The sequence below is a fragment of the Lepisma saccharinum genome, chromosome 8, assembly GCF_977018435.1.
Source record: "Lepisma saccharinum chromosome 8, izLepSacc3.1, whole genome shotgun sequence".
Taxonomy (NCBI): Eukaryota; Metazoa; Arthropoda; class Insecta; order Zygentoma; family Lepismatidae; genus Lepisma; species Lepisma saccharinum.
Window position 1 is genome coordinate 91,740,747 of NC_139236.1, and position 16,212 is coordinate 91,756,958.

The 16,212-nt window shown below is 35.8% G+C and overlaps 1 long non-coding RNA gene across 1 annotated transcript in view; it reads left to right on the top strand.

Annotated features, from left to right (window-relative positions):
- Window positions 1-15,790, top strand: part of LOC145991648 (uncharacterized) — a 30,709-nt gene extending 14,919 nt beyond the window's left edge. Inside the window, exons 3-4 of the long non-coding RNA XR_014442086.1 lie at window positions 4,577-4,731; window positions 14,187-15,790. This is a non-coding gene — a long non-coding RNA (uncharacterized LOC145991648). The remainder of the gene's footprint in view (window positions 1-4,576; window positions 4,732-14,186) is intronic.
- The last annotated feature ends 422 nt before the right edge of the window (window positions 15,791-16,212 follow it).

Genomic DNA, 16,212 nt, shown 5'->3' on the forward strand with positions numbered 1-16,212 from the left:
CACACACGGCAGCAAGAGGTGAGTTTGTGAGGCGATATTCAAGTTGGACTGAAGACAAATTTCAGAGACGCAAAAATTCAGTGGCGGAGTGACGGTGTAGGCTTGCTTTACTGCTCAAGGCGTTGGAAGGATGGAGATATGTGAAGGATTAGTTGATTCACGAAAATATCTTCAAATTCTGGAACGTAAAGTTCTTACAACAGCTAGAGACTACTTTTCTGGAGAAAACTTGGACTACTTTGTTTTCCAGGATGATAATGCTTCATGTCACCAAGCGAAAATCGTCAATACGTGGTTCAAGGACATGAGTATTTCGAGACACTGGTGGTCTCCAAACTCGCCTGACATGAATCCCATTGAAAATATGTGGGCCATTATGAGCAGAAGACTGCATAACAAGACATTCTTGAATAGGAGGGAACTCATGGAACAGATAATCAGGGTTTGGTTTCATGAAATCGAGGTTACACTTTGCCATAACCTTGTAACCAGCATGCCTCGACGATTGGCTGCACTGCAGAAGGCCCATGGTGCACATACAAAACATTAGTTTGCTGTGTTGTACTCTCGATGTTCGTACACAATACGTTTTACCCTTAAGATATTCTATTTTTTTGTTTTGTGCTATTCTTATCGTTTCTTTGACTTTTATGTATTACTCTCTACAAAGGCTTTTTTTTATAGAAACACACACACAACTAGTTATATATGCATATAAATTCATTATAGTCACGTCAATGAGCTGAAACTGTGGCATATGTAGTTAAGGTTGGACTGCTCATTGTGAATATGCATTGTAATGTTATCAGGAATTCATGTACAAAATCATTTTGGTTAATGAATCTTGTGAAAACAATATCCGAGCAAGTGTTGCTATTTTTTCTTTACAGAGTGTATTTGCCAGCATCTTAGAAGAGGTAGGCCCTAGAATTCAGGAGTTAGTCAGACCTCAGAATTCAGAAGAAGCTTTAAGAGAATACCAGCTACCAGGAGAAGACCTCCTGCACTTGTCAGGTCTCAAGCCCGGCTCGGGAAACCGGGAAGTAACTTTCACCAAAGAAACTGCTAACACATACGTATGTGAGTTGGCCAACTTCAGAACCACGGTTTGTAAGTCACAGCCGTTGCTCAAATAGCCTTCTCAAAGGCCATCACTTCAAGACCAGCTTGTGCTTCATCACTTGCCACGGGCAAGAAGACCGTGGGCCGTCGAATTCAGGACTTCGTGCTCTGCCACCTGAAATCTATGCTCAACCACTTGGCCAAGAGGTAAGATGTTTTTGGTTTTTCACTAGTCCTTCCATAGGGCATCAACACCCTCTCATGGCATGTTTACAAAACATCTGTGTAACATCACCCTGGCCAGCCTGTGACTTGCAATGCCACAAAGGGCCCGAAAAATCAACAGGCGACCTTGAAGGATCCAATGGGAGGATACGTTATGTGGAGGGAAATTTTGTTTTCCAATAGGCAAGGGCTGAAAGAAAGCCAGGAGTGCCATCGCTTCAGTCTGTTGATGTCTTCAGTGTTGGAAACTGCATGATTAAGTGTCCAAGTGTACTGTATACTGTCAGCGATGTAGCATATCCACCAAGCTAGTTAAAATTTATATTTATAAATAAACTATAAAGTTTCAAAACACAGGAGACACAAAAATATGATTGCTGACATATGAATGACATATTCTGTGTGAAGATAAATGTTTCAGAGCGTTCAGTCTATTAGACAGCTAACATGTCCATGGACACATCTGCGAAATAGAGTTGGTAAAACTCGCTGGCTGTGATCACACACAAGTGCTTTGCAAGGTGAAAAGTTACTCTTTTTTGGGCAGGTGAATTTCTATTATTTGCTTCAAAAACTTTAGTGTTGGCATTGTTTACTATTTACTATGGGAAGAACTACGTGGTGCCAAAGTGGATTTGTGAATATGGCAATGTGTGAAAATCTTGAAAATTGTTTCAATCATGTGCAATCGTCTGTTGCATGAAATACGTTTGACAACAGACCAACTGAAATGAAAAAATGAACAACTGCGCCAGGATATTCATCTTTCCCCTTAGAGATGTTAAAGAAACCCTATCAGGTAGAGTGCTCATTTTTTCAGTATAACGTACGATGTAGAAGCAATGAATTTTTGTTTTTTTAAATTTTTCGGGATCTCCTTCCCCAACAGCAAATGTCATCGCACGCCACTGGTTGGTAATTGATCGGGACCACTAGATTTGGTTGATTTCAGTTTCGTTATGGCTTCATTACATTCTGCATTGGTTATAGAATCTACCACCAATGACACAGATATTATCATGTCAGAGGATTCAAAGATGTTATATGTTGAAGGATTTGAAGCATACACTGTTTGAAAATATTCAGCAAAACCATTAGTAATTAATGTGTTCGTTTCCATTCTATTACCGTTGTACATCATATGAGCTAGTTTCCTATTTTTTTGCTTGTTTCTTATAAAATTCTAAAAAGGTTTGGTGTTGCTTATTAAATTGTTCTCTATTTCTGATACATATGTTTTATATGCTATATATATATATCATGCTTTTTAGTTTTTGACGTAATTCAACAAATTTAGCTTGGTAATAATCTGAATATTTAATCTTTCTTCTGTATGTTTCTTTTAAGTTTCTTATTATATCTGATGTGAACCAACATGGATAAGAAGGTTTTTTACATACTGATCTTTTCGGTACATATATTTCTATACCACCATTAATTACCTTGTAAAAATAGTCTAAGGCTTCATTGGGATTCTTGTAAGTAGCTAACTTGTCCAATTTTTAATTTTCCAAGTGTTTGAACATATTGTAGAAATCAGCCCTTGAATAATTGCATACAGTAACTGGATTTGATTTAACACAACTAACCTTTTGTTTACAAAGACCTGGATAAGTAGTGATGGATTGTGTTGGTCTTTCTCAAGCAGTGGGTGTAAATTTCTAATAAGGGTCATGCTGTCCCTTATATTTGTCAACAATAAATCAAGGGTTTTCCCATTTTTATTTTTTACGTGATTGATTTGAGATTGCCCATTGATAAAATGTTAGCAAGAGAGGTACTTATAGGACTACCTTCCAATAAATCAAATTGATTATCTATTATTGTGGTAATATTAAAATCACCAACAATAATTATTTTGAAGCTATGCCTGTTAGCAATCTCCTCAACAAATTCAAAAGTTGGATGCGGTTTATTGTAAAACACGTAAAAAAATGGACATTGGGAGTTTGGGACAGATGGTAAACGGCAAGCGTTTGTGTTTCCAGGAAGTAGAATGTCTGCACCCCCGTGAAGAGTTTCCCCAGGGAGGGAGGGAAGATTCGAGGGACCTTGGTCTGCTCCCCGTGTCCAGCTCAAATTACGTCAAAAGATTGACCGCTTAAGTGCTAGTCTTGAACGTATCACCAGTTCGGCATCTTTGACAGAACCCCAAAGGAAGCCGACCGGACCCATATCTGGTTTCGGCAAAGCGCTGTTGTCACTTTTGCCTGCAGTGTTTAGACATCCTTTCATTCACTGTGACGTTTTACTCCCAAGGTATTTATATTGCATAAAAAAATAGCAAAACACAATAACACAACCTAGCAAAGATAGAGAACCGCAACCTCGTGTTTAGAAATCTCTAAAGAAACTGAATTAGCAACATCTCATTTAGTCCACGTGGACTTGACGAGAGCTGTCATTTCTTGGACGGATGCTATTGTTGGGAAAGGTTTCAGGGGACGATTTATTGCACTCCACGTGGACCTGACATGTGGTTGTTAGGGGGAAAACTGATCTTTCGGAACTTTCTTTGAAGTAAAGTGAGGTTACTTTTGGGGCAACAACTTTACCAGTGTTTGCAACTGCCAAATTATTTACACAGTAATTCAAGTGAGCTGTTTCACAAATTTTACAACCACATTCAATGAATTGACGGCTTTTGAATAACATTTGATTGATTGATTTAGTTTATTTTACTTCGCGTTTTGTGCCTCTTGGCTATTTTGCGAAGATGGGGATGAGTGATGAAATTGATGAATGGACATTCACAAACAACCAAGCCCGACCGGGATTCGAACCCGGGACCCTTGGCGTCGCAGCGTGATGTGCTAACCACTCGGCCACAGGGTCAGGCGGCTTTTGAATAACACTTGGAGTGAAAATAAAGCTATCTAATAAAGAACTCTCTACTGATATTTACACAGCACAATTAAATTATATACATTGTACACATTATGAACACAAGAACATGTTTTAAGATTTATTATTATGACACAAGTGGTACTCCCAGGATTTTTTTTAGTAGTCTCCTCATTTTGTCATCTTTTCCTGCCTTTGACTTTCCTTTTCTTAGGAACACTGGGCCAAAAGGGGGGGGGGAGTTATGTCTCCCACCAACCCCCCTCCCCCAGCCCTGGGCACGTTTCTGAATGACACTTTATTACTTAAATATTATGTATATACTCTTTCTGCTGTAATGATTCTGGTTCCACCGCTTAATTTCTATCTCCAAACTAATATATCATTCCTTCCCATGAGGGATAAAATTAGGGAAATAAGTTGGTATCACTTTCGGTCTTTTCAGAGATTTCCAAAGTGATCTTGCGTGGATGCTTTCCAGTTTTTGAAAGAGCGTGGGAGTGTCTTCACGTTTTGAGAACCTTGAGGCCCTAAGATTTGTTGAATTGTTCGATAGCGGGAAATTTCGCATATATGCAAAGAAGTTTGGAATTTATTGTGGTGAGTAAATCATCTATGCATGTGTTTCTTTGGTTTGAAATGAAATTTTTAAAGTTTGTGTTGAACTTTTTATTTTAATGTTCGACTCCGAATGCAATTTTTAGGGTGCCCACAAATCCTAAATTACAATCACGCAGTGTAAATTAAATAAATGGGTCTCCCCTTTATTTTACCTTAATCTGTTTGGTCACCGTTTGCCCACATTAAAAAATAATGAACAATTAAAGGTACTAATAAATAAATGAAATTATGTACCCTTTAGTTTGGCTACGATTAATACATATGTTACTAAATTTTACTATCATTTTCTTTTATTTATGCTATTATTGTTTGTTTTTTTAAATATTTCTTTACCAGTAGTCAGTACACAGCAGGTAATATGTAAAAGCTCACCCCTGATGCTCCTATCCAAGGGTCAATTTCTGTTCAGTTTTCCTTTTTTGTTATTACTTTTTAACTTTGTTAAGAGGGATTCTAAGTGTAGTGACCTATTAAATCTTAAAAGGATAAAAAAATACACTTTAACAAACTAAATGTGTCAACTCCAAAATCATCCTGCATGATTTCAAAGGATCTATATGTATCCTCACATTCCCCTTTAAACTACTTCTTTCAATCTGCAACGAAAACTTAGCAATTGAACGATTATATCTTTCATGGAATACATATAAAGCTTGCATACGGGGTGCTGAGAGTTTGTTACATAAATAAACTTTGTTCAGAAGGCAGAGGGTGTTTTATTCATGTTCGTGGCAAACTGTTGTGTATGAATCCTTGCCATCAAAGAGTTCCAGACAGATATTTGAATGGCAGAAGTGAAATAATACTTTCAATTGTGCTCTTTATGACAGACTTTTAACATTTCCTGTTGCTATCTCTGATCAGCCTAGCTGAATTAAGGAAAATTCTGCATCAGACAAAAAATCAGCTTAGCTGAGCACATTTGTCGTAGTATCAGATTACTTATTACATAACAGATTCATTTTACATTAAATCATAGTTAAGTTTTGAAAAGTATTTGTAAATATGCCTCTGTTCAGAGATGATGACAATTTCCTCCAGATGAACCACTAGCCAGTCTGCCGCTTCAAACCTCTCAAAATTATATATTTTCAATTTGAACATGCAGAAGCTCATATACAGCATGTAACAAAAGTCCGGGAACACTTTAAAGAAATTATTGTAAGAACAGATTTAAAACGTTTAAGACAAATAATCACATTACATGTAGCGACACATACTCACATAATATGAAAGGGCCACAGTGGCACTTTGTACAGGGGGTCAGAGGTGGTGGTACATTTCACAGACTTATAGACTAAGGGCTTTTATAATGCCCTGTACATTTACTAAATTGGCAGTTAGATAGATCGGATATCCAGTAAGCTATGGTTGATGGTATGACACCGCCATTGCAAGAGACACTCTACTTCCTTCCCTTAAGTTGCGTTACTACTATCTGAAGGTCCCCTGAGGTGGGGGGGGGGGTTTCTTAGTGGTCTTTTGGATTTATTTTCTATATATTTTGATTTCTTATCAACCTGTTTTGTTAATTGTTTCTTACCTTTTGTTTTGGTTTTGCATCTTGCCTAGATTCAACCAATACAGAGGCCACATGTGCTAGAGAGAAGAGTATATCGATCGTGGCACACGTTGTTAATGCAGTACACAAATATAGATGGTAAACACTTAACAGATAAAAAAGAAATAAATAAAATAATATAAACAAAAGCGAAGCCACACAAGGACGACGATTGAGTACAAAAAGTATTATGTACTTCACTATCATGTACGAGGCACTGAGTTACATACACATGGCCGTATAGCCAACAGGAGAATAGTGCACTACACAAATTTAGATAGTAAACACGTCAGGGATAAACAAAAGCAACACAAGGATGGCTCTTGTGGTTCACATAATTGTGAGTAGACACTATATGACCATTTCCTGTCGTACAGGATGTTGTGTATCGCGCATGCGCGAGAGGTTACCTGTTTCGTTTGTACCAGTGTCAAGTGAAGGAAATAGTTCGGTATGAAGCCAGCTACGTGCAAGGTTGCTTCGAGGTGTTGCTTGTGCGTTTGCAGAAATGTAAGTGTATGCTGTATGAAAGTGAGCTATTACATATATCTTACTTCAACTGTATTGTTTTTATTTGTATAACTCGAAATGTGTTTCATAGCTTCAGGCAGGGTGGTTATACAAAGTTTGGCGTACCCGTCACAGGGACTCGAAACGAACGAGCATTACTCAGCGCGTATGGACTGTTAAGATAGAGAGCGACTGGCAGTGTAGTGACCACGTGACCTTTGCGATTCAGTTTTTTCCTCGCCAGCTGTGTGCGAAGACGTTGCAGTGCAGTAATCATGTCAGGAAAGGCGAAAGAAATGGAGCACCTTTTAAAGCAAATGGAAACTCGTATGTTCGAAAAACTACAAGAGCAGAGCAACGAGATGCAGGGACAATTACGAGAACAAGGTAAGGAGTTAATCCAGCAAACTAAACACGTTGAAGAAAGAATTAATTCAAGTGTGTGCAAAGTTGAAACCTCGTTGAAGCAAGAAATTGATGTCGTAAAAAGTGAAATAGTGAGAATTGAATGTAACCTGAATGCAAAGGTTGAGTTACTTCAAGAAGATTTTGTGTCGTTGGAAAATAGAATAGAAAAGAAAATAGCCAACGATAAAGCAAATATGAAAGAATGTACAGGTGTGTTCAAACAACAAGTTTTAGAATTACGTAATCATTTAGAAGGTAAAATTAATGAGATTGCAGATAATTGCAATGCACAAAACATTAAATTACGAGAAGTTTTTGACAATCAAGTAAAGCAAAACGAAACTGTGTTTGTTGAAATAAAGAAAGCAATGGATAAAGATCAGGCTAAGTTTGCTAGTTTGTTCGATCTTGTTAAGAGTAATGAATATAGTGCGAAAGAATTAAAAGTAAGGCCAGATAATTATGATGTTCATTTACAAGATCTTGCTAAAGAATTGAACGAATTAAATACAAAAGTAGGTCATACTTTTCAAGATTTGAATCAAAGTGTGCAGTCTACCAAATGTAAAATTACAGAATGTGATACTACTGTAAAAGGCTGTGTTCAGCAAATTTCTGATATTACACATAAAATTGACGTAATAGAAGGGAAATGCGTTGGCATGGAATATCAATTAAGAGATTTGAGCAATGAAATAGGCATGTTGAAACTTAGTTTAAATAACATTTCGTCTAGTATGAATATTTCCTTGTAACACATGCGTAGATAGAGAATCCAGAATAGATGTAAGTTCTTTATCGAAATCTAAGAATGAAAATAAGGTATCTTTTCCGAGTAAAGTATCTGAACATATTACGTACAGAAAAAAACAAAATTATGTTGAAAAGGAATATAATCCTGAAAGTATTTCTTCAGGTTCTGAATATCAAGCAAAAGTGAAAGGAAATAAAGATAAGGCTGATATAAATGTAGGATTTCCATACGGCAAAAACACTGAAAGTAAACGTGATAGTAGGTTAAGTAAAGTAAATGTAACAGAGTATAATAGTTCTGATAGTGATTCAGAACAAAGGCTTAGAAGGTCAGAAAGAAAATTAAAGCAAGGAATATTAAAATATTCTGATGTAGATAGATTTCCTAAGTTTAATGCAACAAGAACCGATTATTTAGCTTCCCAGTTCCTACAGGAAGTGGAAGATAGGTTTGAAATGTTGAATGTGTCGAGAAATGAATACATGAGATACATTCCATTGTTATTAGAAGGAGTTGCTAAAAACTGGTACTTACAAGAGAAAGCACAAATATGTGGTTATGATGAATTTAAGCTTATGTTTTTAAATGTATTCGAGAGTTCTTCATGGAAATCGACTCTTTTGGCTAATATTTTGTGTAAAAGGTATTCTAAAGAGTTAAAACAGTCTCTTTTGAGTTATTTTTGGTCTCAGATTAATCTGTTAAACACAATACAGCCTGATATGAGTGATCAACAAAAGATAATTCTAGTAGCTCAACAGTTACCTGTAAAAGTAAAAGAAGCTATTTTAAATCAGCCATACATAAGTTTGAATGTAGCAGCTGAGCTTGTAGCTAGACATGAAGCATTATATACAGGGTATGAACAAGAAACAAAAAGAGATGGTAGATTTGTAGGTGTAAGACAAGTGAAAATTGTACAAGGTGATACAGTTAGGAATAAACTACCTATAACAAACTCTTTTCAAAGAAATTATGTGAATGAAAATAGTGGCAATGTTGATAGAGATCAAAACATGTCTAACCGAAATGGGAATGTAAGACAAAGGTCATGGGTTCAAAGACCTAACCGTCCTCAATCAAGTTATAGACTACCTAATAGAAGTGGGAATGATTCAAATATAAGTAGAAGAAGTAGATATAGTTACAATGTTAGTAATGATGACATTATTAGACATGATAGTAATGAGAGAATTGCAAGTGGAACTATTTATCGAAATAGTAGTACAAATACAGTACCGTATAACAATATTCAAGTTAGTAATAATAGTCATAGTAGATTTATGAGAGAGTCTGTATTAGGAAATTGTCAAATTAGTGGACTGAGATCTTGTTCTGAAGACACAGAAACAGTAAATGTAGATTCTTCGCCTAGAGCGAATGCACCTTTGTTCATGCAATCACAACCTTTAAACTAAGATGCGAGTCTACTGTTACGACGACACATAGTAGCGTAGATGAAGACAATGGTGTTGTGTCTGTAATTAATTCTGACATTGAAACTCATGTAAAGGAGGTTTGTAATGTAATATCTAAACCGAAGATGAGTGAAGCTCAATTGAAAACTGTATGTACGATAGATATTGATTTTTACGAGGATATGTTGGAAAATGAAGCACAGTATAACTCAAGTAATATGGTGTTACCTGTGAATTTAAGAAATAAGATTAAAGGTACTACATTTCTTTTTGCGAACATTAATGGAGTAAAGAATAGATGTTTATTGGATACTGGATGTGAAATTTCGCTTATGTCGGAGAAAAGATGGAGAGAAATAACGTCTGAAGTAAAGAGTCCTAAACTTGATCTTGTAGGAGACATAATTTTACTTGATTATACTGGTAAAAGAAAGCAAAAGGTGTTAGGTAAATTCTGTGTAAATCTTGAAATGGATAACATTGATTTTCTAATCCAGTTTGTTGTTGTAAGAGATTTATCAGTTGATGTGTTGTTAGGTTTAGACTTTTTATATAGTATAGAAGCTCAGATTGACTTCATAGATAATGCTATGATGTTTAATTCAGAAGAAAGTCCACATTTAGTTAAGTTAATTCCAATTTCATGCACTTATGTTTAATCTGAAAATAATTTAGAAAATGATTGCCTCAGAATAATGACAAAATCTGAAATGAGTGAAACAGTTGCTAGTATTAGTGATTTAAAGAATAAGACTTTGCAAGCAGAGATTTTAACTGACAATGAAAAGGAGAAATTATTTGATTTACTAGTAGAATTTCAAAGTTTATTTGATGATAAACCAGGTCATTGTAATAAATACATCCATGACACAGAACTTAATACAGATGAACCTCTTGTTACGAAACCTTATCCTATACCATATCACTACAGACAAGCTGTACGTGATTATATCAATAAGTTATTGGAATGGAATATTATCGAACAGTGTGATTCCCCATATCTTAATCCTCTTGTAGTAGTACTTAAGGCAGATAAAAGTATACGCATATGTATAGATTTTCGTAATATTAATAAGCATCAGAAGATTAGCCAGATTAGACCTATAAATATTGAAGATGCAGTTCAAGGATTTATGGATAAACCTTATGTTACTCTGATTGATATGTCAGCTGGATTCCATCAGGTATTACTCTCTGAAAAATCAAGAAAATATACTGCATTCTCTTTTGAGGGGAAACAATATCAATATAAAAGACTTGTGTTTGGTACTTGCAATGGTGTGCAGGCTTTCACAATGGCAATGAGTAGAGTGCTTGGAGATACACTCTCTGATAATGTAATAATATATGTTGACGATTTATGTGTTCGTAGTAGTACATTTGAAGCTCATATTAAGCATTTAAGAGAAGTATTTTGCAAATTGCAAGAATCTTGTATGACTATACGCATGAAAAAGACATATTTTTGTAAAGAAAGATTACTGTACTTAGGTCATATTATTGATAGAACTGGTATTCATGTAAACCCCGAAAGAGTGAGAGCTATTCTTGATCTTCCAGCTCCAAAAAATATAAAAACACTCCAAAAAATCATTGGTAGTTTCTCATGGATGAGGAAATTTATTCCAAATTTTGCTGTTATATGTACTCCCTTGTATGAATTATTAAGAAAAGGCAAGAAGTGGGTGTGGACAGAGAAAGAACAAAGAAGTTTTGATTTACTGAAAGAAGCAATTTCAAATGATGTTAAACTTTTCCATCCAGATATTCATCAAAGATTTTATGTCCAAGGAGACGCCTCCTTACTTGGCGTTGGAGGTTATTTAGTTCAAATTGTTGATGGTGAAAAAAGGGTAATAAGTTACATGAGTCGTACATTAAGAAATCATGAGAAGCATTACACCATAACAGAACTAGAGTGTCTAAGTCTATTATTCTGTATAGAAAAATGTAGCCAATATCTTCTAGGAAGAGAATTCACAATAGTATGTGACCACAAATGTCTTATTTGGTTAAATCACTCAAAGAATTGGAACCCTCGTTTGTTGCGATGGTCTCTCCAGCTTCAGAAATACCAATTTACAGTGGAATATTGTAGAGGTTCTGATAATGATCTCGCAGATCTATTATCAAGACATTTTGAAGGATCTGAACCTGTTTTGGTTCATGTTAACAATAATATGGTCTTGAGAAATGAAATTTTGGATATACCAGTAGAAATACTGGTGCAAGAACAATGTAATGATGAAGTGTTTCAACCTATCATTAATTATTTAAACAATTCTGAAGGTTTGAATATGAATTTGCCAAGACAATGTAGAAATTGGAAGAAATATTATAAAATATGTAATGGAGTTTTGTTAATGAGAGATTTTCATTTTGAAAATTCATGGAAGATATGTATACCTCAATCTTTGATTTCTGTATTATTAAGAAATTATCATGATAACATGGGCCACTTTGGTGGTGATAAAGTTCTTAGAAGAATGAGGAAAATTTATTACTGGCCTCGTATGAGAAAAGATATTTTGAGTTATGTTAAAGACTGTGAAATTTGTATGAAAACAAAACCAAACAGGCATCCGCCTAAAGGAACTTTTCAGTTACATTATAACAGAGGTGAAACTGTTTTATTTTTAGATATTCAAGGTCCTTTGGTTAGAAGCTCAAAAGGAGAAAGGTTTTTGTTAACATTGCAGGATGCTAATACAAGGTATTTATTTGTCTATCCAATGAGATCTAGTACAGTTGATAGCATTGTGAAAGACCTCTTAGAAGGATATATAAGACACTTTGGTATTCCACATAAGTTAGTAAGCGATAATGCTGCAGCGTTCCATTCTAAGAAATATGTAAATACTTTGACTAACCTAGGTATTAAGTTAACATACACTCCTACGTACCATCCAAATTCTAATTTGGTTGAACGCAGTCATTGTGAACTAAACAGACTAATGCGTGTATTTTGTAAAGAAAAACATCAAGATTGGCCCAAGTATATTGATATAATTGTGAGTTTACTCAATGATAGCATACATACTTGTTTAGGGTATGCTCCATCTGAATTACAACTTAATAGGAATCTGGAATCATGTACTCTGAATCACTTTCAAGTACCCCTCAATGAAGTTCCACAATGGAAAAATAAATTATATATGACTTCTGTTAAGGACTTAGAGATAAAAAAGAAAAGGAATGAAAGATATAATGTAAGGCAAGAGAATAGAGCTGAGATTTAAAGTTTCAGATTTAGTATTTATCAAAAATCACTACCTTAATAATCTTCTAGGGAATCGTATCAAAAAATATTGTGAAATTTATGAAGGTCCATATTTAGTAGTTTGCAACAAAGCAACTAATATCTTCAAGTTAATAGACTTAAAAACTGGTAATATTAGTGATAATCATCATAGTGATAACTTGAGAGTATGGAAATGTTCAAATGAGAAGAGAGATTATTATTTAAAACAATTAGAAAAGTTAAACGCAGAGTTATACAAGCATTTATTCAAATGAAAGTATATATAAATATGTTGTATGCAGATATGTATTCTACATATTTTGATATTTTGTTTGTAAACACAGATATTTGTTATAATGATAATCATGATTTATTTTTGGGTTGATACAAGACTTGAATTCTTTTGATGAATTAATCAATCATGTTTAAAAATTAAGAAACAAAACTTTGAGTTATTTTTTGTGTATCATGGAAATTTTATTTTATTTTTGAATTACCTAAGTGTGAAACATTTAGAACTTATACATGTAATAACTATTCATGGAAGATGTCAAAAGTGTAAAATTTCACTTACTCCCTTCGTGAAATTTTTCATTGAAGGAGAGGGATGTATGACCATTTCCTGTCGTACAGGATGTTGTGTATCGCGCATGCGCGAGAGGTTACCTGTTTCGTTTGTACCAGTGTCAAGTGAAGGAAATAGTTCGGTATGAAGCCAGCTACGTGCAAGGTTGCTTCGAGGTGTTGCTTGTGCGTTTGCAGAAATGTAAGTGTATGCTGTATGAAAGCGAGCTATTACATATATCTTACTTCAACTGTATTGTTTTTATTTGTATAACCCGAAATGTGTTTCATAGCTTCAGGCAGGGTGGTTATAACTACACAAAGCACACCAAAAAAATATTAAAGACATCAACCGGAAAAAGCAACACGAACACATAAACAACATAGGCAGGTCAATATATAGCAATAAAAAGCAAGGTATAAGGTTAGCTTGACCGGGGAAGGCAAAATAAATCAATACAAATACAGACAAGCAAATGCAGATAGAAGAAGAGTTACGCAGTACAATAATAAAATTGACATGTGTGCCTATTACAAGCTATTGGAGGGATAAATATTTAGAATTAATTTATTACTGTTTGTACCAGGTGGTTATAATTAAAGTGACGGTGTTCAGAGTGGTACAGCATGGGTTGTAATGAGAGTAGCAGTCTGAAACTTCGTAGATATGCTAATGAAGCAATGCGCTCACAAATTATGCAAAAAAAAAAAGTTCCAATTCTCGCCACCAGGGTAAAAAATGGCGCTGTAAGCAGTCAAAACGTGGAATTTTCCGTAACTCTGAAGTCGAAGTTGGTGACATTGCCTAACCATTGTGTGAGCTCCCTGGTTGTTGTTGGTGACACTTGTTGCTTTTTCCTTTAGTAATGTTCATGTAATTCAAAGTGAAATTGTAGCGATATTTTATTACAAAGAGTATTGTTTTCTGCGATTTATAGTGTTTTTCCTGTAACTATACCAAGTTTTGACTGCTTACAGCACCATCCCAAGATCCCACGACGATGGCGTCTAAGGATACCTCACAGCTGCGGGATGCGAGCGGGTGTTGGTGAGTTCTTCATACTTCAGGATTTTCACCATCCTGGTGACTTCGAAGGCCTCCTTCCTGTTTTCGAAGGGCACTACGACGTCGATGATGATGATGTATTTATGTGTTGACCACGATGTCCGGCCGAAGGTTGCTGCCCGTTCCTTCCACTCTCTGGTTGCCTTGCACGGTATTCCTGGTCGTTCATTGGCAGAATTCTGGCCCCTCCGTGGTGTGGTGGGATGAATATCACTTCGGGGCTGGCTCTCTGGGGCAGGTTCAACCACTGCTTTGCCTTCTTTTTTATGACGCTGTCCAGTACATTCAGACTCTTCTTTTGGACGCGACCGATGAGCAGGATATGGTCCAGTCATGGCAGAAGGAAAGTTTTCAGCGCGTCTATCTTCTGCCACGGCGCTAAGAGGCTGGTGTCGATCTTCGCCAAGTCTTCGCGGATTTTTTGGATGTCGGCGTCGGGGTTTTGGGATGGTTTTGCACCCATGGGGACACCTAAGTAGCTGTATGAGTCTTCTTCCTTGAGACACTTCATTGTTTGGTTTTGGATGGTGAAGGGGGTGGCCATGGTCCTTCTCGCATGCCTGCAATCGAAGTGGAGGATGGCACATTTCGCTGGATTAAAGGAGAGGCCGCTCCATTCCGCTGCTTCCTCGATGGTGCATAAATGATCTGTAATGCATAAAGATTTATCATTTTTTCTTTTTACCAGTTCAATCAATACCCACAGTCCAAGTGGCAGGGCTACACTCTCTTTGTGACAGACACTTCAAAGGCTGTATATACACATTGTGACACTTCAAAGGCTACATATACACAAGTGACAAGACTAGACAACTTGATCAGCATGATACACATTACAAGTAAAATTAATAATGCAGAAATACATAAACCATGTGTTGATGAAAGTATCAATTTTAACTTCATGAAGTTTATTGAAAATGTTGGAATGCATTATTTTTATTTTGGGTATTGTTTGGTTGTTAGAAGTCAGCATTAGTAAAAGCACTTGTAAGGTTGTTAATGCCCACACATTGAAAATATAAGATCTACCAGAATTCCTTTTCTGGTAATAATTAGCAGATGTAGTTGTAATTTCTTTGCATATTCCCAGATAATTTACAGAATGTTTGAAATAAGCAAATGGCATGGCGATACAATATGGAGATTTAACAACTATTCAATGTCAAGATTGGTCTATTTTGCAGCAATGAAAAGAAAAGAGTTATCAATGTATGTTGAGTGTCAGTTTCCAGAAAGCCCCGCACTACATTGGCTAACTGGCTGAACTCCACCCTGGCCCGAATTATCCTAAATGCGTCAGTTTCAGCACGGTGTCTGGTTAAGTAACAGACGCACAAAGACGATATATACACATACATTTAATGTCTATAATACACATATACGAAGGACTATACAATATCTAAACAATATACACGAAGGACTGTCTATTCGGCTGTAGAATGTCTACAGCGCACTTGTAACCGCGCGCGTGTGACATGGTTCTTCTCACGACGACTCTCTGATGACGACTGTTCTTTTCTCGTGGCAACACCCAAGCAAAGAGCCTGGCTCACCTCTCGGGACGTTCCCGAATTTGCTTGTGGGTGTAAGTTCCTGTAATCAAGTATGCGGGAGGTTCCACAGTTTCTTACTCCCACACACTTCACACATGAATAACACACATTATATAAAATCATTTTTCACTTGATGCTGATGCATATACACAAAAATGGAGAACAAGATAAAAACACTAAATTATATACATTGTTCACCGAATAATGTAAATAAATTTAACAGGATTTCAGTATGACAGCTCTAACATGTATGAAGGTCTTACATCTTAAATGTACTATTTTTAGCATTAAATTTCATGAAATTATTATCTGCAGTATGTATTTCTTTATTTGGACTGGTTCGATTTTGATTTAATTATAAATGATGTTAACACCGATGTTACAT